The 24,682-nt window shown below is 44.2% G+C and overlaps 1 protein-coding gene and 1 non-coding gene across 2 annotated transcripts in view; one reads left to right on the top strand and one right to left on the bottom strand.

Moving 5' to 3' along the window:
• The window catches only part of LOC126474724 (T-cell leukemia homeobox protein 3-like), a 415,220-nt gene that overhangs the window by 221,319 nt on the left and 169,219 nt on the right, over positions 1 to 24,682 (top strand). The gene's annotated exons all lie outside the window — the stretch shown is intronic.
• Positions 5,230 to 5,304, bottom strand: Trnar-gcg (transfer RNA arginine (anticodon GCG)). Its single transcript has one exon. It is a non-coding gene; the product is annotated as a tRNA-Arg (tRNA).

Below are 24,682 nucleotides of genomic sequence, written 5' to 3'. Positions count from 1 at the left end.
CAAACGTACCTACGTTCTGTATTTTAATTTAAAAAAACTACCTGTTACCAACTGTCCGTCTATAATTGTGAGCTATATGTTTCTGACTATTACAACGCCATCTGTTACAAAGCGAAAAAAGTTGTCCAACTAAAACATTTATATTTCTTTACGTACTATACGAATATGTAATAAAAATGGGTGTTCCTATTTTAAAAAACCAGTCTATATCCGTTTGACCTATGGCAGCGCCATCTAGCGGTCCAACCATAGCGCCATGTAGTTTCCCCCTTCAAGCTAGACAAATTTCGTTCTTTGTAGTTTTTTCGTTTGACGCTTATTTCGTGAGATATTTGGCCCGGTCACGATCAATGGACCACCCAGTAGAATAAAAAGGTTTCGTAGCATGTAATGTGCCTTGCAACTGTTCCGCATTTCGGAAAACTTGATATTATTTTTCGAAAATACGCGAATCGGTTGTATAAGGTAAACGTCCGGCAGCAAAGAGCTCCACGAGCGCATCGGGAAGTAAGCAGCCTGCTACGTCTATATTAGCCGATACGAATGCGGGTTCCGGTGGCCCGGGGCCATTCCATCGTCAGTAAGTAACGAGGCAACGGCGGGCCGCGAGTTACTGGAGACGGCGGCGCGTGTCGTCATATTTACGAGATGCGCCCAGACGGACGCGGCCGGCGCGCACTAAATCAATATAGCGTTTAGCAGAGGCGGGCCCGCGCTGCGCCCCGAATAAATTTCTACCGCTGCCGCAGCGAGCGGAACACTTTGCGTAAGAGCCGGGCCGGCGCATTTTAAAATTCATTACTGCCTAAGCCGTAACGTTACGGCAAGCGGGCGCGCGCTCGCCGCCGACGACGTCGCAGTTAGTGCACTCGAAACGGTTTACGGCGCGGCGCGGCTCGGCAGCGCTAGCGCGGACGCGGTCGTAATTGTGACCCGCCAGCGCCAGTGCGTCCCCCTAGGGAAAGGTCAAGTAGCTCGCTCTAGCGGGGCAGTCTCGTATGGTTATTTCATCGTGGCAAGCGGCTGCTCTGTGCTGTGGGAATGCTTCAGAGGTATACCCAGCAAAAATAAAACAGTCTTAAGTTTGTAGCACTTCGGAAAAAATTTGTCCGTAGCCGAGATCGCTAACGAACGCCTGTGTGGTGGAGCTCGACTGGGTGATAAGCCGGTTTCAATCCTGGTCGTGAACGAAAATTTCACTGCCAGCATTTGGCCGGTAAGGGGAGAGGTTCTGGCATAAATTTCCTGATCACCAGTCTACGCCACTGTACTGGATTAAATTCCAAATCTCTCCCTAGTGTTTCATGAAGCGAGGGTATAGGACTTCGCACCGGGTTCTACTAGAATAACTGACGTCCAGGTAGACTGTGAGTAACAAGTTTATTGATAGAAACTTAGAAGCTTCTCTTCTATACAGAAGAGCCAAAGAAACTGGTACACTTGCCTAATATCGTGTAGGGCCCCACGAGCACGCAGAAGTGCAGCGGGATTACGTGGCATGGAGTCGATTAATGTGTGAAGTAGTGCTGGACGGAACTGACACCATGAATCCTGCAGGACTGTCCATAATTACGCAAGAGATCTCTTCTGAACGACACACTGGAAGGCATCCCAGATATGCTCAATAATGTTCATGTCAATGGAGTCTGGTGGCAAGAGTTTAAACTCTGAAGAGTGTTCCTGAAACCACCCTGTAGCTATTCAGGACGCGTGACGTGTCACATTGTTCTGCTGGAATTGCCCAAGTGCGTCGGAATGCCTAATGGACGTGAATGGATGCAGGTGATCAGGCAGGATGCTTACGTACGTGTCACCTGTCAGAGTCGTGTCTAGACGTATCAGGACTCCCATATCACTACAATTGCACATTCCTCACACCATTACAGAGCCTCCATCAGCTTCAACAGTCCCCTTCCGAAATGTAGCGTCCATGGATTCAAATGGCTGTCTCCATACTCGTACGCGTCCATCCGCTCGATACAATTTGAAACGAGACTCTTCTCATCAGGCACTATCCTTCCAGTCATCAACAGTCCAATGTCGGTGTTGAGGGGCACAGGCGAGGTGTAAAGCTTTGTGTCATGTAGTCATCAAGGGTGCATGAGTGGGCTACATGTTTCCAGTTATCAACAGTCCATGTTGGTGTTGACGGGCCAAGGCCCTCAATCACGCCTTTCCATTAAAATGGTTGACAGCCGGTAAGTCTGGTGGATCGTCAGCTGCAGAGCCCGATTCACAATTACTAAAGTTACAGTTAATGTCTCACGCGGTGCACTAATTGCCTCTGTTTGCAGAGACACGACAGCGCGAAATAATACCAAAGTTCTGGAAATCTACAGTGGTCTAGGCCACGTCTTGGTGCAGCACGGCAAAGACTGCTGGCGGCTGCACGTAGTATTGGAGGAGAAGGTCCGAGGTTGGCAGGCTGGTCGGTATCGGAAATCAGGCCGCCGAATAGATGGCCTACAGCGGCGGCCGGAGTAAGACCCAGAGAACACATCCATGGAGACCTCGACGTGATTTGGCGTTCCATATTTGTGCGCTGATACAAATACTCTCACAGTGTATAGATATGGTGTGATCTACTTGCGGGCACTTGAAACACAGAGTTGAAACAGTGCCCACGATAGCAGCGTCATAGTCGCGGATGCGCGTACTGCTGTCAGTGAGCCAGGTGGCTGCTGAAGATTCTGTGGACGATAGAGCAGCCCTTCTAGTACCTCCCGCCGCGGAAGCCGAACACGCGCCAGAACAATGGACGTGGCCAGCCCATAGAGGGCTCAGCGTCCACGGCGGCTACACCACGTGCAGACCGCGGCCAATAGCCGCTCCCTCCGGTTTCGTATATAGGGACCCGCTCTGCCCTAGTCCAGTCAGTCTGGTACTCGCTCTGGATTGCGTATCTATCTCGGCGGTACTGCGTTCTGGTCGTTGCTCGTTGTTGACATTTGCCTGGCTCTGGTTCCGAGTGGATTTACTGTTGGTTTTTGGTGTTGTGGTTTCTACAAGCCTCTGTTGTTTATCTCTTCCTTGTTGTGTCGGTCATAGTCGGTTGTTGTCGGTTGTCGTTGGTCTGTCGTCCGACTCGTCCTTGTGTTTACCCGGTAGTGCGTGCTTCGCCGCCGGCGGCTTCCCCGCCTGGCGGCTCCGATCCCGTAGCCCAAGGCGTTCCCGCGGTTGGTTTTGGCTACCACAGCTCTTCTGGTTGCTGTCTGGAATACTCGAATTAGTAGCACGGAAGACAAGTGCTGGACGATTACGGGATCACCAGCGTGTGAGATGGCTGCAAAGTATTTCACCTAACGCTTGGCCATCCTTAGGACTTAGGTGTGTGACTGGTTTCCGTCTTTTAGGCGCTTAGCCACATAAGCAGCAACACTGTTGACGGTGATTAATCTGCCAGAGGGGCATGTTAAGCTCAATGGTCCCTTGGTGCTATCCGAGAGGACGTGGCTATGTGCAAGCATTGGGTTTCACCCTCTGTCTTCCCTTCATCAATAACAACATCAACCGTACAAACACTCATCGTATTCATCCATGGGACACAGATACACACTTGACACTTCATAACAGGTCGCATGAAGGCAATGGCAAACCACTCCAGTAGGATCATCGCTGGAATGGCTATGCAGGATACCTCACCTTCTCCCCGACACTAATTGCCTGAGTGTAGGAGTGCTTCGACATGAGACAACACGCTAATACAATGAAACACCGCTTCCAGCCTCGATAATGGCTTCACTTCAGCGGGGAAGACAGTCCATAACTTTCTTCATATGTGACGTAACGAGGAGAAGTCACTCATCGGTGATTAGGCACCATATTGAGAGGACGTTAATACGAGAAGTATTCAATAAGTAGAGCAACACATCTTTTTCTCTCTACCAATTTCTGTTGATAAAGTAAAGAATTTGTCTTGAGACATTTTCGAATATTCCCACTTCATTCTCTATCGCCTCATGAAGTTCTGATAGGTGGCAGCTCTGTACATAGCCTTCAAAATGGCGATTGTAACGGAGGTGCGTTCCAAGCATAAAGCTGTCATTGAGTTTCTTTTGGTGGAAATCCAGAGCATCACATATATTCATGGGCGCTTGCAGAATGTCTACGAAGACGAGACAGTGAACAAAAGCACGGTGAGCCGTTGTGCGAGGAGTCTCTCATCATCGCAACAACGTCGCACAAACCTGTCCCATTTCCCGCATGCCAGCCGCCACAGCTGTGACTCTTGCAATGTTGAAACATACGAAGACTCATTCGAGGTGATCGATGGATCACAACCAAACACCTCGCAGCTCAACTGGACTTCTAAGTTGGTAGTACTGAAACATTCATCAACCAGCTTACAAAATTTCGTTGGAGTGTTCTTTCTTATCCACCCTACAGCCCAGATCTAGCACATTCCACCTTCCATCTATTTGGCTCAATGAAGGATACATTCCACAAGAAGCAGTTTGTGGATTATAGGGAGGTTATGGGTACAGATAGACATTGGCTTCAACGTCAACCAATAGAGTGGTTCCGTGACATACAGGCCTTCCCAGAAAGATGTGAATTGAAGGGAGATTATGTTAAAAAATACAGTTTCGTATCCAAAAGAGTGGGGAATAATACTGTGTACTGGAATCCCGAATAAAACCAACCTGCTTCAGAAAAAAATGTGTGGTATTGCTTATTAAATGCCCCACATAGTTTCATTGCATTCGTCTTAAAGGTGTTAAAAGATACTTCTCTTTCTTTCCCTTCTTTCGACTGAAGGTATTTTGCGTATCACTGCTAATTCAGCTCATGAGCGGTACATGGGAAGAATAATCATTGGTAAGCAACTCTATTAGCTGTAATCTCTTTTTTGGCTTCATTGTTGTGTCACCCCTTGGTTCTCTTGTGACCGACCCGGCAAAACGATATCATAAGGTGAGGTATCGCAAGATGCCTCAACAACTATTCATTCTGCCACAAGAACACAAATTCAGTAAGCAGACATTGCTGAAGATGCCATCCAGAGCCTTTGAAAAGGAGGAGTAGTTGTACATTACGATACCATCAGGGCTATTGGAGCTGGTGACATGACGGTAAACTAGGACAACTGGTGACATGATTGCCCAACGATTACACCTGGTGCCAGAGTCCAGGACTGTTGCCATTTCAGTAACGCTAACTGAACAGACTAGTACATATACTCTTTAATTCAGACTGACATTATGTAACTTCCCGGCAGATTACAACTGTGTGCCGGACCGAGACTCGAACTCGGGACCCTTGCTTTTCGCGGGCAAGTGCTCTACCAACTGAGCTACCCAAGCACGACTCACGCCCGGTACTCACAGCTTTACTTCTGCCAGTACCTCGTCTCCTACCTTCCAAATTTTACAGAAGCTCTCCTGCGAACCTTGCAGAACTAGCACTCCTGAAAGAAAGGATATTGCGAAGACATGGTTTAGCTACAGCCTGGAGGATGGTTCCAGAATGAGATTTTCACTCTGCAGCGGAGTGTGCGCTGATATGAAACTTCCTGGCAGATTAAAACTGTATGCCGGACTGAGACTCGAACTCGAGACCCAGGCTGTGGCTAAACCATGTCTCCGCAATATTCTTTCTTCAAGGAGTGCTTGTTCTGCAAGGTTCGTAGGAGAGCTTCTGTAAAGTTTGGAAGGTAGGAGACGAGATACTGGCAGAAGTAAAGCTGTGAGGACGGGGCGTGAGTCGTGCTTGGGTAGCTCAGATGGTAGAGCACTTGCCCGCGAAAGGCAAGGGTCCCGAGTTCGAGTCTCGGTCCGGCACACAGTTTTAATCTGCCATGAAGTTACATATCAGCGCACACTCCGCTGCAAAGTGAAAATCTCATTCTGTGACATTATGTAGTCATCACCAGTTGTTAACCGATGGCGGGTCCACATCCCTCGTCAAGCCAAAATGAAGTAAGCTGCCTCCCTCGGACTGTCTTCAGTAACTGCAGGTCATTGCCTGTGCTAAATCTAGATGCTACTGACTTCGCACCTTTCCACTGATGGGTCTGCCGCTATGTGACTGGTCACCTTCTGGTAGACCGGGATTCGAGCCTAGGTGAACTAGCTATCGAGCAGGAGAACCTCGCCGGCTGTCTCCATTGCCTGAGGGAAGACGTAGCGCACCATCCTTCCGACAGTCCACTGCTGATGCCAGCAGGCTTCAACTGGCCGAGGTGACGTGCATCACAGAGGGCTCTACCCCAATATCGTCCACTGCTGCACTTGTTGTGAAATAAATGAGTCACTCAACCAGAACTGTTTTCTTGATGGACCATTGCTGATGCCTGAACCGCATCTTACAGCTACACCCAGGGGGGTGAATCGCAAACATCCCATCACAGCCAGTCTCATCAACCGCCATAGTAGAGGTCACAACCCAGAGCTCTACAACAGTTTCGCAAGATATACGTAGCAGGAAGCAATTTCTAGAGGCGCACGCTATCGGAATTTTAGTATTAAACCACACCGTGGTGCACAGTCCCTGTCTTGTAGCATCTGCCGACGGCGCTGGCTGAGCATCTTCATGGTACTTTCGCTCTTACTAAACGGATCTATGAAGATACTTACTCTTATTCATTGAATCTTCTCTATTACCTCTATCAATCCTATCTGGTATGGGCCGCAGACCGACGAGCAAATTCAAGTAGGATTGAACGAGGGTTTTCTGAGTCGCGTGAAGTACACTTTCTGATGATATTTTCAGTGGATGTCATTCGGGCATCTGCCTTTAATAAGGTAGTTCCCCTCTAACTCAACAACACTAAAGGGGGGAAAAGTTACATTGCTACTCCACATTTTATCCAAAGGAAGTCATAATATATAGGTTATGCATTAGTTAATTACCACTATTAGATCTCCAATAGTATGTTACACACCAGATTAAGTACAAAATATTCTACTCAATCGAAAATTTTATAAGGGTTTGGTCCTCAAGGGTTAAATCTCTCCGGACGCATACTCCCAAATACTTCATGGATATCACTGATTCCAGCGATTTTTCACAATCGTGTAGTCACACAGTAAGAGCCTTTTCCGCCTGTTAATGAGCGATACTTCAAGTTTGTTTATTCGGATGGTAGCTACGAATTTATGCATCAAGTGTCGACCCTCTGGAAACCATCCTTTCCTAGAATTGTCTAGAGTTGCGACTTCTCAGCGCGTAACAGGGCGTCAGCCACGAAAAACCTCATGGAACTTCCGACTTTATCCACTAGGTCATTTACATAAATTGTGGACAGTAATGGTCCTAAAAACTTTTTTAGGGCACAGTCAAAGTTATTTTTGAGTCAGAAGGTCTCTCTCCGTTAACAGTTGCATGCTGTATTCTCTTTGTTAGGAATTCCTCAATCCTATCACAAAGTTGGTTTGTTACTTTGTTCATTACATGACTGTGCGAAAAAGTATCGTGCGGCTTCCTGAAGACAGTAACACAATATAAACCTACTGGCCCGTATCTACTGACTTCTGGATCCTAAGAATGAGCAAAGTGAGATGTGTTTCAGACGTTCCATGATTGCAGAATCTATGTTAATTCATACAGAGATGATTTTTCAGACTCCAGAAATATCATAACACACGAACATAAACTGTGCTCTAAATTGTACAACAGACTGACGCCAGTGATTTAGGCGTATAGTTATGCGGAAAGCTTATCTTAAACAGGAGTGACCTGTGTATTTTTCCAATCGCTAGGAAGTCTTCGCTCTTCCAGCTGCTCAGTACAACCCTTTACTGGTGTGCTACATCGACCTTTCGTCGAAGTGCACCAAAGTGAACTAGGGCTGTCTCCTGGTTACACCATAGTATTAACTCATTCGCTTACTAATGGTGGTCTGTGAGTTCGAAGCCTACCATCAACGACACTGCCTGCCAACGACGGTATTGTCGCGTGTTGTGCAACAGATAAGCATGTTTTTCTAGTTTGCGGGAAACAATTAGTCCTGTAAATGCTTTCAAAGAGGTAATAAGGTGGTTAGCGCACGCACACTCGTCTGCACTATAATTATATTTTAATAGTTTTCCAACGGCAGTTTGTTGCTGAAACAATGTCGCAAAGCCAGCGGGAACACGTGCATAGCCTTCTACTACATATGCATATGCATATGCGTTCACCCATTTCAAGTGAGTGTAGGACGTTCCTAGTTATAATGCCGACAACTGTTCACTGCAAATGAGAAAGGCTCAAGTGCATTTAAATCGTTCTCCACTGTGATAGGATGGGCTACGTTTCAATTTGCTGCTCCTCTCAGCGTCTAGAGACTTTGAGTATAAATAACATGAACGCTTTCACTGCAATCGTTTTCACTTTCGTGTACTCGATGAATTGTAGACGAGCTATTTATGTACAAATAAGATGGCTCAAGATGGCTGGTTAGTTATTTAACAACATTCTAACAATACAGGTAACTAAATACCTGACCATTCACTCTTTTTAATGATAGGTTGTCCCTTTAGCATTCGTGCTCAAACTGTTTAAGAAACATCATGGCGTTAGTGTGTACCTTATATTAGAATTATATACCGTGTTTGCGAATAATCTTATAAATAAGCCGGCAAGAGTGGCTGAGCGGTTCTAGGCGCTTCAGTCTGGAACCGCGCGACCGCTACGGTTGCAGGTTCGAATCCTGCCTCGGGCATGGATGTGTGTGATGTCCTTAGGTTAGTTATGTTTAAGTAGTTTTAAGTTCTAAGGGACTGATGACCTCAGAAGTTAAGTCACATAGTGCTCAGAGCCATCTGAACCATTTTTTGAGCTAAATAATAAATAATAAACTAGCTTTTTGGAATTGTAATTGACAAAAAGTTTAATTTTGCTCGCTCTTAAGAAAATAAGCAATGGGAAGAAAAGTAATAGCCAAAATACACAAGAAAAATAAATTATAGAATGTTCTGTTCTTTTTACTTTTTATGACATACAAAAGAGAAACGTAATACATGAAAAATTACTCAATTGTACCGGTACTTATTGGATGTGACAGGCCCAGTACGTTTACCATTAATCTTGCAATCAGATACTATACGGTTGTTTCGTTTTGTTATAAATATTATATTACAATTAACGACATTTTAAAGTGGTTGCCATTCAGTACACGAAGTGTGCGGAACAGAAACTGTGATGAGAAAACGTTCTTATAACTCGTTTACCCTCTTTCGGGTTGGAAAGAAAACTGTTGTAGATGCACGAGTTTCGTGTCGACCACACAAAACAACGAGTACGTTGGACAGGTTCTTACACAAAATGAGTTAATGTCTCTGAAATTCATGTCGCCATTCACAAAGAGGCTCGTCTGATCCTGATGCGTACTGTGTAAAGTGATTCGCAAATAGATACTAATATGGAAGGAGAGTATTAGAAATTTCATGGAAACTTAGGACCGAAAACAACCTTTTCTGCAAATCATCATCACTGTGTAACAGACGTGACGCTGACAGTTCGATTCTGTGTACGGTAAGCAACCCTCAAATTCGCAGATCGCAGCTGTCTGCGTAAGACGTTTGACATTAACACTTCCACAAGATGCCCTCGCTAACACATTCCACTACCGTTATAAGCATTACTAAAAATAATTTGTAGTCAACTGAAATTCCTTTGAGCAAATATACACGTATTTAGTTAGTCTCTTGTGCTTTATTTATTTTACGGAATCTCTCAGTGAACTTCTTAGACGCTGCTTGTATTATGAAGGCCTCAAGTACCAAGTCAACGACAGTAACGATTGTTATTGTTCCACCAAATGGACAGAATTTCTTTTTTACATTGTGTGCGACTTTTTTGTAACGTACAAACTGCCAGCAAGGCGCAGGATTTAAGTGCCTGCAACGTCCGAGGTACTCTGCTTTGAACAGAAAGTCTAGAAACGACTGTTTTCGTTTGTTTCGCAGATAAGCGGCTGTCATGTCGTCTTCAAGCACAGTATGAAATATTTATCGACGCATGTGACACGTATCAACTGCAGAACCAGTTCATTTCCATTTTACTTTCTTATCTCTGCTCATTACCCAGAGAAGCCTCATTTAGCACTGTGTTTATCAAGGCGAGTTACCTTACTGCTTACAGCGTTGTTAAAAAAATTTAAGCGGATTTTCATACTGTCAGCGCCCACCCGGACAATGTGTGCTATCCTGTTTAAACAAAGTGGACTCTTCATGAGTCTCTTGTGTACGAGGTTAAATATGTTCGTATGTGGTGCAGATGACTGCAGTGACTGCGTATTTATGGAGAATATATTGTACGTTACTGTTTATAGTATAATTTTTTGTAACCCAAATATTAATGTGAAGTATGTTATTCTTCTTGTGTTCGGCTATTCTCACGATACCAAAAATGGTCTAGAAGTTGAAGAAGTCGTCGACGCAATCTTCATACGTACCATCGTCGTTAAAAAAAGTTCTCTGGCGATTACTGAGCATAAAATGGATAATGCCTAAGTGCACGGGCTTGTCAGATTATGCGGGCTGTGAAATCACTTTCCAGTCAATTCCAGGATAGCTACTCATGTTAGTGGTACACGGACATGAAATATTGTGTTCCCTCGAAATACTCAGACGAAAAAAAGTCGCAACACTAAGAAGGAGTTGTGAGACATAAATGAAAGTTGGTTAGCGTGTTTCTATACTCACGCTCATAAATTAAGGATAATTGCAGAATGTGGTGCCACACAACGTGGCAGTACACAAAACTGGCGCTAATAGCATAGGCACATAGGGAACACACACGACACAGATCTATAAGTCCACGGTATTTGTGATAAATTGAGAAAAACTTCCCGAAACACATGTGCTACAAACCGCCACTGTTTCCTGCTCATGTACCCCGATATCAGTATGAGATATGATCACCATTCACACGTACACAGGGCGCACAACGGGTTGGCATTCTCTGGATCATGTGGTCGAGCAGCTGGTGGTATATAGCCTCCCATTCTTGCACCAGTGCCTGTGTGAGCTCCTGAAGTGTCCTAGGGGTTTGAAGACGTGCAGCGATACGTCGACCGAGAGCATCCCAGACGTGCTCTATGGAGTTTAGGTCTGGAGAACAGAGAGGACACTCCATTCTCCTGATATATTCTGTTTCAAGGTACACCTCCACGATGGCAGCTCGGTGGGACCGTGCGTTATCATACATCAGAAGGGCCCCTGAAAAGGCGGACATACTGGTGCAAAATGACGTCCCGATATATATGATCTGTTGTAATTTCTCTGTCAAAGACATGCAGGAGTGTACGCGCACCAGTCATAATCCCACCCCACACCATCAAACCACGACCTCCATACAGGTCCCTTTCAAGGACATTAAGGGGTTGGTATCTGGTTCCTGGTTCACTCCAGATGAAAACCCGGTGAGAATCACTGTTCAGACTATACCTGGACTCGTCTGTGAACATAACCTGGGACCACTGTTCCAATGACCATGTACTGTGTTCTTGACACCAGGCTTTACGGGCTCTCCTGTGACCAGGGGTCAGTGGAATGCACCTTGCAGGTCTCCGGGCGAATAAACCATGTCTGTTCAGTCGTCTGTAGACTGTTGTCTGGAGACAACTGTTCCAGTGGCTGCGGTAAGGTTCCGAGTAAGGCTACCTGCAGTATTCCGTGGCCGTCTGCAGGCACTGTTAGTGATATATCGTTCTTCTTCTGTTGTGGTACACTGTGGACGTCCTGTACTGCAGCGCTTAGACACGTTTCCTATCTGCTGGAATCGTTGCTATGATCTTGAGATCACACTTTGCGGCACACGGAGGGCCCGTGCTACGTCCTACAGTGTTTGACCAGCTTCCAGTCGTCCTAGTATTCCACCCCTCATAAAGTCATCAGTATGTGTTCTTTGAGCCATTTTCAACACACATTCACCATTAGCACTTCTGAAAACGTCTGCACACTTACTCGCTCACCGAACTCTGACATGCACCAACACACCTCTCCGTATGTGGACTGCTGCCAGCGCCACCGTGCGACGACCGCAGGTCAAATGCACCGCATAGTCATACCCCGAGGTGATTTAAACGCTCAAAAACCGCCCACCACAGCGTTGTTTCACCATGTATCAGCATTATCCTTAATTTATGAGCGTAAGTGTATATCTGAAAGATGCTATCCATTCATATTTCGCGCCAGTCGCGGAAGAGTGGCGCTAGTAATGCCACTTTGAGGACACAAATCAGGTTTGCTTTAAACATACCCTGTAACGATCGTGAGCGTTAGTTACTTTTGACATTGAACGTGGCGAGTGGATGTTAGACGAGAATGCCTTTGAGATGACAGAGACGCCATTATCAACATCTCGCTGAGTTCGAACGAGGTCGTTTAATACGGCTACGAGAAGCTGGATGCTCCTTCTAAGATGTTGCAGGAAGAATTGTCAGGAATGTTACAACTGTACGTGATTTCTGGCAGCGGTGGTCACGAGAATGTACAGTCGCAAGAAGGTCGGTCTCCGAACGGCCTCATGGCACTACCATGAGGCAAGACCATCGTATTAGGCGTATGGTTATGACGCATCATACGGCATCTATTGCAAAAATCTGAGGAGCAGTTGGCAGCACAGTGACACAACGAACTGTTACAAATCGGTTACTTCAAGGACAGGTCCGAGCCAGACGTTCTGAAGTGAGCAGTCCACTGACTTTGGTGATTTTAAGCGAGAGCGCATTGGAAGGCAGGGTGGAGGTCTGTTGTGTTTCATCTGTTTGGTGATTCGATTTGTCGTCCTGCCATTTGTTTTCCAGCAGGATATCGCTCGGCCTGATACCACAGTTGTAACCCAACATGCTCTATAGGGTTGTCGACATGGTGTGTGTCGGCCTGCTCGATCACTAAATCTGTCCCCAATCGAGCACATATGGGACATCATCGAACGACAAGTCCAGCGTCATCCACAAACAACATAAACGCCTCTGTATTGGCCGACCAAGTGCAACAGTCATTGCCGGCCGGTGTGGCCGTGCGGTTCTAGGCGCTTCTGTCTGGAACCGCGTGACCGCTACGGTCGCAGGTTCGAATCCTGCCTCGGGCATGGATGTGTGTGATGTCCTTAGGTTAGTTAGGTTCAAGTAGTTCTAAGTTCTAGGGGCCTGATGACCATAGATGTTAAGTCGCATAGTGCTCAGAGCCATTTTGCAACAGTCATTGAGCTCCATCCCACAAACTTGCATCCGGCACCTCCACGACACACAATGCATGCACGTTTGCATGCTTGTATTCAACATCTGGAGATTACACCGATTATTAATGTGCCAGCATTGCACATTTTCAATAGCTTATCTCGCACTTATATTAACCTGTGATCTTGCAATGTTAATCACTTGAATATGTTACCTAGACAAATGTATTTCCGACATTTCATTACTCTACATTAATAATTTTTTGTGTCGCGATTTTTTTTCCGTCAATGTATTATTGAATGTCCCCAGTGTCTTTCCTTCCACTGTGGCTGGAAAATATCTCAGTTGATGTACTTACTATTTTATTCTTAGTACTTAATATTTTATTCCCGGCAAGCAGTTCGTATTGCATAACTATTTCGATACACCTCCAGAGACATAATATTACGTCCATTCTTCATCTTCATCATCATCATCTTCTTCTTCTTTTTAATTGTTCGGTGAAAGTCACTAACTTTGGTCACCAGTAACGATACTGCGAAGGAGGAGTTAACAGAGTGCGAAAAACTATAACGTGCTAATTTTTGTAATTCGACTCGACGTATGTAGTAGTCATTGACAAAAAATTTTAATCATAGTTTTAAAATTCACTAGTCGCACAATGATTTATCAGTTAAAACTAAGTTAAGAAATTTAATTGAGCAGAATCATCGTGGATTAAAACGTTCAGAAGATCTTCAACGCTGATAAAAGACAATATAAGAAATAAATATAAACTATGCTTTGCAAAAGTGACTTTGTTCATGTCTGCGACTACGTCAAAATAGAATTAATAAAACATATTGTCTCCGCCATAAACCATGAAAACCTTGTACTGTGGATACGACGTGCACTATTTCGATGTCCGCTGAAAAGTAACTGTAAACTCCCAAGAAAATAAGTTCATGCAAAAACATCTTCTTCAGATACATGTTAACTAACAATAAAATGTTATGCGACGAATCACACATACGTTTCTCATACGTTTTACGTCAACAAATTGTTGTAAAACTATGTGGTAGCAGTTTTATTGTGAAACAGTACGAAATTTACCCTTCACATGCAGTAGCCACATACCGATAAGAATGAGTGCCTTCGCTTCGACAGATAGAAAGTTTAATTGGAAGAACTCTCACGAATTTGGAACAGTTTAAAAAACCCTCGTATGATACATAAGTACAAACCATAAGGCGTCTTGCAAAGGATTGAGCTGTCCACCATGTAGAGAGTCTATAGATATATATAGAGAGAGAATGTGACCAATGATGGTATCGATGTGAGTGGGTGAAGCTTAGGACGTCATGTTGATACGCGTCTCGTGCTCACTGTGGCTGGAGTAGCGTGCGCGGTGCTGTTGCAGGCCGATTTTAACGCTCCAAACACCTATTCCGTGGCATAATTATTTCATCTGACATTGATTTCTTGGCGTAACTTGTTCAATTGCGAGGTATATTCTAGTTCTGAGCTCTGACAGAGAAGTTGGTAAGGGTGGAACAAAGAATGTACCGTTAACGATTCCGCAAAATAAAAAGTCAAGTAGTGTCAGGCCCCGTGAACTTTGGTGCCATACAACTGGCGCAGCTCGGCGTATTCACTTACGTTGAAAACGGACATTTGCGAAATCCCGGACGTCCTAACAAACGGTCAAAATTTGATCTATTTTACTTAAAGATAACACAAAGACTAAGTCTGTTAGTCATCTGAATAAGTTTCTACGAATTTTCGAAGTTGTGAAGTCCTTTTTGGTACACCCTATATTTGCAGATAACATTAAAATAGGTGTTGGTACACATCTACATATCAATTGTCGGTTCATTTTACATGATTTAACGTCGATAAAAGACTCATATTGTAAGTCAAACCTACTGCTATGATTGTCGCATCTGATTTCACACCATCTGTTACAGCTTAAATTTTGATGCATGGAGGATTCAATTTACCCTAGAAAACTAAAGGCGGAAAAATGTTACATTGCTAGTAAACCATCGTAAATTTTACGACTCTTTATTTTATTCAAAGGAAGTCAGAGTTTATAGTCTACTCATCAGTTAATTACAATTAAAAGGTCTCCAATGATATATCACATACGAAGTAGGTACAAAGCGTCCTATTTTATACCTAACACTGACAAAACCAGATTGACGGAACCGTGACTTTGTACCAACTGCATACTAAGTTTTACGAGGGTTTAGTAATCTACGTTTAATGATTTGAGTGGCTGCGCTATTGACTATAAAAATTGTACTGAAGTTGGCTTCTTGACAAACTTCCGATAAATGAAGTAAGAGTCAAACAGTGGGCAGTTAAAAGTTTACCCGGACAACGGGAATCGTAATGGAGCTTTGTGGAAATAAAGACGGTTTGTAGAAATCGACAAATTATTTCTTTGTATATTAAATACGTGGTTTGTGCTGTGATATGCCACTGAGTTGCTAACCAATTAAATTTCTTTGTATGTAGTATATTTCGAAGCATTCTTTGTTGTATATAGTTACACAAGTTTGGTAGTGGGAGCGCTAACTGAGTGATGAAGTGCTGATTGACTACTCAACATTTATTGAGTATTACGAAATTCTGAGAATCAAAATTACAGACCTTCCTGCCACAAAAGTACTCAAAATAACTAACTAAGATAAGTAGGGAGTTTATTTTAAATGCCATGGTAGTCGCTTTCTCTTCTTGGATATGAACGTTGCTCCACAGTTTATAGGTATATGATCCCGGCCAACAAGCCACCAAAACATTATACAGAACGGAATATCTGCTCGTCTGAAAAATAGGTCACATTAGAATCTGGGAAAGATATAAGCTTACAGTCCCAATCGCATATCTTGCTCTCGGGCTTGTAATATACGCGGTAAATAAGACACTCCCACATCGGAGATAAAATTTAATAAGCCATGCCAGTGAACAAACTTATGGTACTCTTCATAAGTTAACTAACGTGAGTTGCACAACAAAAACTTTCAGACCCCGAGAGAATGACACATCTCATTCAATAAACGCTTAAAATATGTACTTAAATTGTTAATGAGAGGTCTGTTAACGTTTCCTGGCCACCCTGCGATCCAAAATTTTGAGGTTTACCTCTTACCCAGTATACACCGCCTTACAAGTGGGCACTGCAGCCTTCACTCACGACACCCACACCGACAACAAGTTCCTTCGCACAACTGACATCAGTGCGACGCTAGCAGCGTTTGTCATAAGCCCTGTGCGGGGCCGCTTACGAGCACCGATCTAAGCCCCTTGAACAAACAACACCAAGAGACTGGCAAAAAAGTCCGGTCCACCCAGACAAATCCAAATTCATATCTGCAAAGAGGGGACAAACCAGAAAAACAGTCCACAATTAAGAACTCATATGAAGAAAACAGCCAGAAAGTACCAATAGCGTTCCATATGCGGTTTAGTGGAAGGCAGCTATTCACGGCATATTCCCACCAGAAAATTCGAGTAGACTCAATTACATGACCTAAGATTAACGTTGAATAGCTTGGTTTCAGACATCCACAGTGCAGCTTACTACGCCAAACTTCAAGGCAGATGAACACAAACGACGTTCAGCAGGTACCGTCACCGTCTCGCACTACGCCGCCCCTCCTCCTACATACAGAGTAATTTTTTCCACTGTGCACAAACCCTAGGGATTGATCGATGAGAGGACACGGAACAATAAAGGTCTAATGGGCTTATGTCCGGAAATGCGTGGTTTGCATGCTAGAGACCATTTATTCAATCAAACTTTGTTACAGGGACTGCGGTCTATTGCGCCACAGTTCGGTACTCTCCGTACCATCAAGGAATATCGCACCAATTATTCCGTGAGTCGACATTGCACACCACGTAGTCAACCGTTGAAGGTGAAAACACTTCTCTATCGCAAAATGCGGATTCTCAGTCGTCCAAATGCGCAAATTTTGATTACTGATGAACCCATCCAAATGAAAGTGGGCTTCGTCGCTAAACTAAGCCATACAACGCATACTGATTCTCATCATGTCCTGCAGCCGACCGTGCAGTTTGAACGTCCTAACGCAAACCGTTCAGAAATTATGATTCAAAAGTTATGACGATTTTATTTCATATAGTTCAATAATTGTCACTCTGTCTAGCTGCATACCAAACAATATGTTAGACGTGCTGCTGTGATGCCATCTGTTAGACAGATGCCTTCTTACGGTCAATAGGTGACTTCTTTTCACAATATCTAGTTATACATGTCTAATGAAAAAAAAAGACTGTTCCCTCAGAATTGGCCGGTCTCTGTCTACACAGTCTGACAAAAGGATGAAGCACGCAGTAGGGGAGCAAGAAACGAAATGGAACTTCATGGGTTGAGAGGGTATGTGATGTTATTTCAGCGATTACAAAATCGAGTCAAATTTATATAGAACTTAGCGATATGAGTCCACTTATCAGTCCCATATGAACGCCCTCTGGCCACGATACATGCAGCCATTAGTATGGGGAGGATGTCATAATGGCATTCTACTCTCTTATAGTGGAAGCTGACCCACAACTGCTGCAACTGGTCATTGATATGACTGGGACGAAGATGCTGTCGGAGCTGGTCACACACATGCTCCTTCTGGGACAGTTCTGGAGAACTTGCTGGCCACGGGAGTAGCTCAACATCGCGCATGTAGTTCATAGACACACTGGTCACGTGCGGACGAGCTTTGTCCTGTTGAAAAATGATGCTACAGTACTGTCGCATGAGAGGTAACACCTGAACACAAGATGTTCATGACGTACTTTTGCACCGTCAGAGTATCTTCGATCACTGCCTGAAGTCATACCCGACAGCTCTACAAGTAATGAGAACAAGAGTAACACGCTGTGCTTCTCCAAATCATTGGAAGTTAAGGGACCTTTCCTCAGGTCGCAGCCATATTCGCCGACAATGGTCGTCCGGCGTTGTACAGAATCGCAATCCATCGCTGAACGCAATGCGATACCATACGCAAGTAGTTCATGCTTCCTGGCGACAGTACCACTCCAAACGCAGCCGCCTGTGTGTGGGACGGCAATTGCCTAGTCCGGCGGATGTTAAGTCTCCGACCCGTAGTGCGGGATGACGGTGAATGTTGCAGGGAATCCATTACTTGTTCTATGATGGCAGCCGCAGATGTGGAGTTACGATGTGTTTGGTGCTCAGTATGGTGAAAGTCCCTTGTGGTGGTCAGACGTAGTCACCGGAACCTTCCGCCGCGCGGGGTAGCCGAGCGGTCTAGGGCGGCTTGTCACGGTCGGCGCACTTCCCCGTCGGAGGTTCGAGTCCTTCTTCGGGCATGGATGTGCGTGTTGTCCTTAGCGTAAGTTAATTTAAGTTAGATTAAGTAGTGTGTATGCTTAGGGACCTATGACCTCAGCAGTTTGGTCCCAAAAGACCTTACCACAATTTTCCAATTTCACCAGAACCTTGACGACGAATATGCCAATCCTCAATTTCCCATGCAGTCCAACGTCAGGCGACCGTCCCGAATGCCCCACAAATCTGGATATTGCGCTATTCGAACAGCCAGCCAAATGGAGATCCACTGTGTCACTCCTCTCAGACTCCGTAGGTGCTGATAACCCTGTCTCACATGTATACGCTGCATCTCCATGTCCTTCGCAGTGATCACTCAACCCCTAAAGCTGTTCATGCCCTTAAGTACTCTCATAACAACGCTAGACAGCAACAACACTAATGTAATCTGGTGGCCGTGCGACCTGCCACAATGAATTGCAACTCTTTATCATTTACATACAATGGTGAGTATCTGTACGAAGTTACACTGACATCCAGTTGTGTCTGCTGATGCTTCACTTTTCTTGTCAGGCTCTCTACCGCTGTGTGGGACGTAGCAGTCTTCGGGCCGGAGCGGCCGTAGTATGAAACATTGAGCAGACCGCGGCGGCGAGGCCGGCAAATTAATAACGCCGGCGACGCAAAGTAGTTGCAGCTTGCACACATCTGCATTATTGCTTATGAATATTTGAGCGCAATGTTTTTAGCCGCGCACTTGTGCGACCCTCGCCGGCGCCTCCCTTTCCTTTCCCCGAGCAGTTATTCTCTCTGCCCGCGCCGAGCGCGCAAGGGGCAGACGGCGCTGGATGCCGAAGCACCCTGTAACAGGCTGTTCCACGGGTAGCGAGTGGCGCGTCTGGAGGCACTCGCGTCCCAGAAACTGGTGTAAGGTACTACAGTAAACAGCTCAAAAGTTCGTGTACATACCACGAGGAATGAAATGCCTGGAAATGATACGGTTTTACGTTCACCCCAAACTATGTCACTTAGCCAATAAAGCAACAATATTCACACATCTATAGCTGAAATGGAGGACAGTGGGGCATCAGCTGGTACAAATTCATATTAAAAATTAAGAAATTCCTCCAGCTGTATTTAAGGTATCGATTTTATTTTGGTAACTAGTTTCAACGTTGTAACATCATCATCTTCAGGCCCATACACTTGTTGACGTCAACTGCGTGCGGCTGATACTAGAAGTTAGTGGTGAGAAACGAACGTTCTCCGTGTGGAAGGTGGTTAATAACTAATTACATATGACCACATGCTTACAGCGATTCCGCAAGAAGCCTTTGACAGTTTCCAACAGCTTTACAGCCGATGTTAGAATTGTGTTGTAGCTAACGGTGACCACTTGTAAGTAGGCTGTTTAGGTTTTTATGTTGGTAACGCCATGTAGCGCTCTATATGAAAATCACTGAATGCTGTGTGCAGTATGTCGCTGGTTTGCATTGTTGAAATTTCCTTTTGTAGTGTTGGGCAGTTAACTGTTAACAGCGCGTATCGTTGCGCAGTTGGAGGTGAGCCGCCAACAGTGGTGGATGTGGGGAGAGAGATGGCAGAATTTTAAGAGCGGACGATCTGGACTGTGTCCGCCAGAAAGAGTAAATTTGTAAGACTGGATGTCATGAACTGATATATATATATATATATATATATATGACTTTTGAACACTATTAAGGTAAATACATTGTTTGTTCTCTATCAAAATCTCTCATTTGCTAACTATGCCTATCAGTAGTTAGTGCCTTCGGTAGTTAGAATCCTTTATTCAGCTGACAGTATTGGCGCACGCTGTATTGCAGTAGTTTGAGTAACGAAGATTTTTGTGAGGTAAGTGATTCGTGAAAGGTATAGGTTATTGTTAGTCAGGGCCATTCTTTTGTAGGTATTATTGAAAGTCAGATTGCGTTGCGCTAAAAATATTGTTGGTCAGTTTATTGTTGATCAGAATAAGTTCAAATGGCTCTGAGCACTATGCGACTTAACTTCGGAGGTCATCAGTCGCCTAGAACTTAGAACTACTTAAACCTAACTAACCTAAGGACATCACACACATCCATGCCCGAGGCAGGATTCGAACCTGCGACCGTAGCGGTCACGCGGTTCCAGACTGAAGCGCCTTTAACCGCACGGCCACACCGGCCGGCCTCAGAATAAGTAAAGAGAGTAATGTCTGAGTACGTTCAGTTTTGCTCAGCTATTTGAAAATCAAATAACGTAAGAGGTTTATCAGCACTGTAATTCATTAATTTTTCAAAGGGGACGTTTCACACTTTAAAGACCAGTAAAAGAATTGTGTGTAACACTCGTTTCTTTTAAATTCTGAGATCATTCACCAAATGCACTTCTAATGCATCTACATCTGTAGTCCACACCTTACAGTGTGTGGTGGAGTTACTTCCGGTATTAGCGTCAGTTCTCCACTTCCCTCTTCCGTTCTCTAAAGGCGCTAGGAAAGAATGATTGCCGGTAATGCTCCGCATTAGCTCTGCTTTTACTCGTTGCGTTCATTTCGTACTATTTGTGTGGGATGAAGAAATATGTTTTGGTACTCTTGCCGGAACGTACCCTCTCGGAATTTCAATAGTAAACTTCTCCATGATGCGCAGCGCCTCTCTTGTAACTCCTGCCACTGGTGGTTGTTGAGCGTCTCCGTAACGCTCTCGCGCTGACTAAACGATCCCGATCTCATCTGTTTTGCAGAACGAAAGAAAGCCAAATGGTTAAATATTTAAGGGGCTGGCCATGTCTACCAGTTTTCAGAATTTGCGTGCCTTGCACAGTTTCTGAGATACCCTTAAACGAATAATGGTACCATAGCGTAACAGAGAAAAATGTTCAAATGTGTGTGAAATCTTGTCGGAGTTAGCTGCTTAGGTCATCAGTCCCTAAGCTTACACACTACTTAACCTAAATTATCCCACGGACAAACAAACACACCCATGCCCGAGGGAGGACTCGAACCTCCGGCGGGACCAGCCGCACAGCCCAGGACTGCAGGGCCTAAGACCGCTCGGCTAATCCCGCGCGGCCGTAAGAGAGAAATCTTGAATTACAATGCGGCTGTGTGTCAGCTTATAAGGTCTCTCCTTTTACGGGAATGATTTGACTTCGCATTACTTTTTTCTACGTTCTGGCGTCCCGCCGCTAGATAACCGTGCACCTAGTGCCTCTCTTTGTACAGCACGGATTCTTCATTGTCCGTGCACAGGCACTAAGTCAAGTTGACCTTGTCTCGTGCTTGCACCGATACAGTGCAGGGACAGGAAGGCGAGGAGTGATTAATGCACACGGACAAGAGTGAGCGACATCTTTAGGCAAATACGAGGGCTATTCGGAAAGTAAGGATCGATATGTCGCGAAATGGAATCCACAGTGAAAATCAAAACTGTTTTATTTGCAACAGTTAACTACAACTTCCAGCTACTTAACTCCATAGTCGCCGATCCGACTTAGACATTTGTCGTAGCGTGGTACCAACTTTCCAATACCCTCGTTATAGATGGCAGCCGCCAGTGCTTTTCGCCAATTCTCTATGCTGGCCCACAGCTCGCTGTCTGTGCCAAAATGTTGTCTTCATAGTCAGCGTTTCTCGTGATTAGAGATGGAACTCAGAGGGAGGCAATTACAGGCTGTATTGTGGGTAATCAGACATTTCCAATTGAAAACGAAGCGGGAGTATCTTCATTGCCTCTGCAGAATGCGGCTGAGAATTGTCTTGAAGAAGAAAACGCACGACAGTTATGTAATGTTGGCTGCATATCTTCTGGCGAAATTTCTCACCAGGCCCTCGTACTTGGCGGGAGACACTATTGTTCTAGGTATCTTTATGTGCTCCCTGTGTGCTCAGAACTGAAAAGAACGACGTAACGCGGTAGACTGGCATACTAGAGACACTGCCCAACACACCTGTGCAAAACTACATCGGATTTTCACTGTGGTTCCCATTTCGCGACCGATCGTTCCTTATTTCCGAATAACCCTCGTACATCGTCATTTTTAAAGACCACTGGACACGAAGGATCCGGTAGGCCAAACGGTCTCACGCCGAGCTAATGCTCCTCATACATTGGGGAAGTCGGATGGACACAAGACTCTATTACCAAATGTTTTGTTACATTAAAAATAATACTATAGCTGCCAGTAGTATTAGTAGTTTATTCGTCGAGGGACAATTTATGAGCAGCGCATAAAAATGAATAACACACACACAGATATATATATATATATATATATATATATATATATATATATATATATATATATATATATATATATATATATATATTACATGGTCAGCTTTGAATACTTACATAAAAGATATTTTTCATGGAGTACTTAGTTGAGATTTAAATAAAAACACATAACAGTTGTAACACTTCTGTTCAAAATACTAGTTCGGATCAAAGGAAACATTTAACTTAAAATACTATTGACATTGACTTTGTCACATAGTATCAGCATAATACATGAATATAATTATTTGCTACTAGGTCGAGGGAAATACTCGTCTACACTGTAACACCAGTTGGTCATTAAAAACTTGAATATTGCTTTCTTAAATGTAAAAAAATTTTTTTAAATTTTTTTTATATGTGCTGGATGTTTGTTACATAGTTTTGTACCTTTAACATGTGTTTGTTCCTGTGCAACAGCCTTGTTTACTCTTTTTACATGGATATCATCGCCCATTCTTGTATTACGTGAATGCAAATTTGAGTTGGAATTGAAATTTTCACTGCACTTTTTTTTATGTTAATCACACTTTTTTGTATGTAGGGGTGTGGTAAATGTAGAATGATACTTAGTTGTTTCCAGAATGAGATTTTCACTCTGCAGCGGAATGTGCGCTGATATGAAACTTCCTGGGAGATTAAAACTGTGTGCCGGACCGAGACTCGAACTCGGGACCTTTGTCTTTCGCGGGCAAGTGCTCTACCAACTGAGCTACCCAAGCACGACTCACGCGCCGTCCTCACAGCTTTATTTCTGCCAGTACCTCGTCTCCTACCTTCCAAACTTCGCAAAAACTGTCCTGCGAACCTTGCAGAACTTAGTTGTTGAAATAGCTGCTTGGAGGTTAGCCTTCAACTGCTGGTATTTATTCTAAAGTTCGTTTTCGTAGTGTGAAGATGGTTTTTAGATTTCTCGTATTATAATCCCAGGAAGTGAGGCCATAGGTAATAGCAGTGTGGATACAAGCAAAATAGACAGTTCTGCTACACTGTTTATTAGACATATAATTAATTACACGTACTGCAAGGCAAGCAGAACTTGCTATCGATATAGCGGATGTGGACTTCCGAATCTAAATTTTCATCTGTATGGAGACCTAAAAACTTTGTGAAACCTACTCTGTTAACTTCTGTATTATTTATTCTGAGGTCCAGGTCATTTTGTGACTTGGTTTTCCTGTAATGAATGTTATTGGTTTCTGGAATATTGAAAGTTAACTTGCTCATTACAAACCAGTCCGCTGGATTTTCTGCAGGTCCAAATCCGCCGTACGGAGTCACCTAAGCCCAGATCGTCAGCCGTCGATTTCAACACCCGGCCTCCCGAACACGAGTCTAGGGTCTTAACTTTTCATAGCGATATTAAATTACATAGATATAGGTATCAATTTCGCTTTTTAAACTGGACTTAAAGTAATTTCCGTCACTAGTATCGCAGTTCTAAAACAGACGAATTCAAAGGCGTTTTAGTCTTCAAAATTCAATTTGCTGTTTCAGAGAAATATTTTGAATTTGGGATTTATCTGTTTGGAACATGAAAGTAATTGCTGTCTTATGCGGAGGTTGGTGTTGTTATGCGGAACTGTCCAGTCAGGCTGACGCAGCTAAGAGAGTCTGCTTACGAAAGTGGAACAGTTGAAAACAGTTTGATATAAAACCGATACATTTGTCTACATGTCGTGGGACCTACAGACAAGTTGGAAGGAAAAAGACGTGGCATCTAGTGGTGAATCACCAGCTAACTACGACAGTATTTCTGCTCTTGTTTCTGCCAGAACCTTGAAAAAAAGGTGAACGTCAAACATTGAAGGACCTGTACAACAGGGATCTGTGGTATAAATATTGTCAAATAATAACGACGACTTTGGGGATGTGCATACAATTTAACTGCTATCTTCGCGTTACATCTGCAATCCCTGTAAAGGAGTAGCGTATTAGTTTCTCTTGGCTTGTGAGAGACATTTATTTTTTCGAAATAACAGGCAGTAGACACACGTGAAC

This window comes from Schistocerca serialis, chromosome 4 (assembly GCF_023864345.2).
Source record: "Schistocerca serialis cubense isolate TAMUIC-IGC-003099 chromosome 4, iqSchSeri2.2, whole genome shotgun sequence".
In the NCBI taxonomy this organism is placed as follows: Eukaryota; Metazoa; Arthropoda; class Insecta; order Orthoptera; family Acrididae; genus Schistocerca; species Schistocerca serialis.
This window is presented reverse-complemented; position numbering and strand designations above follow the sequence as displayed.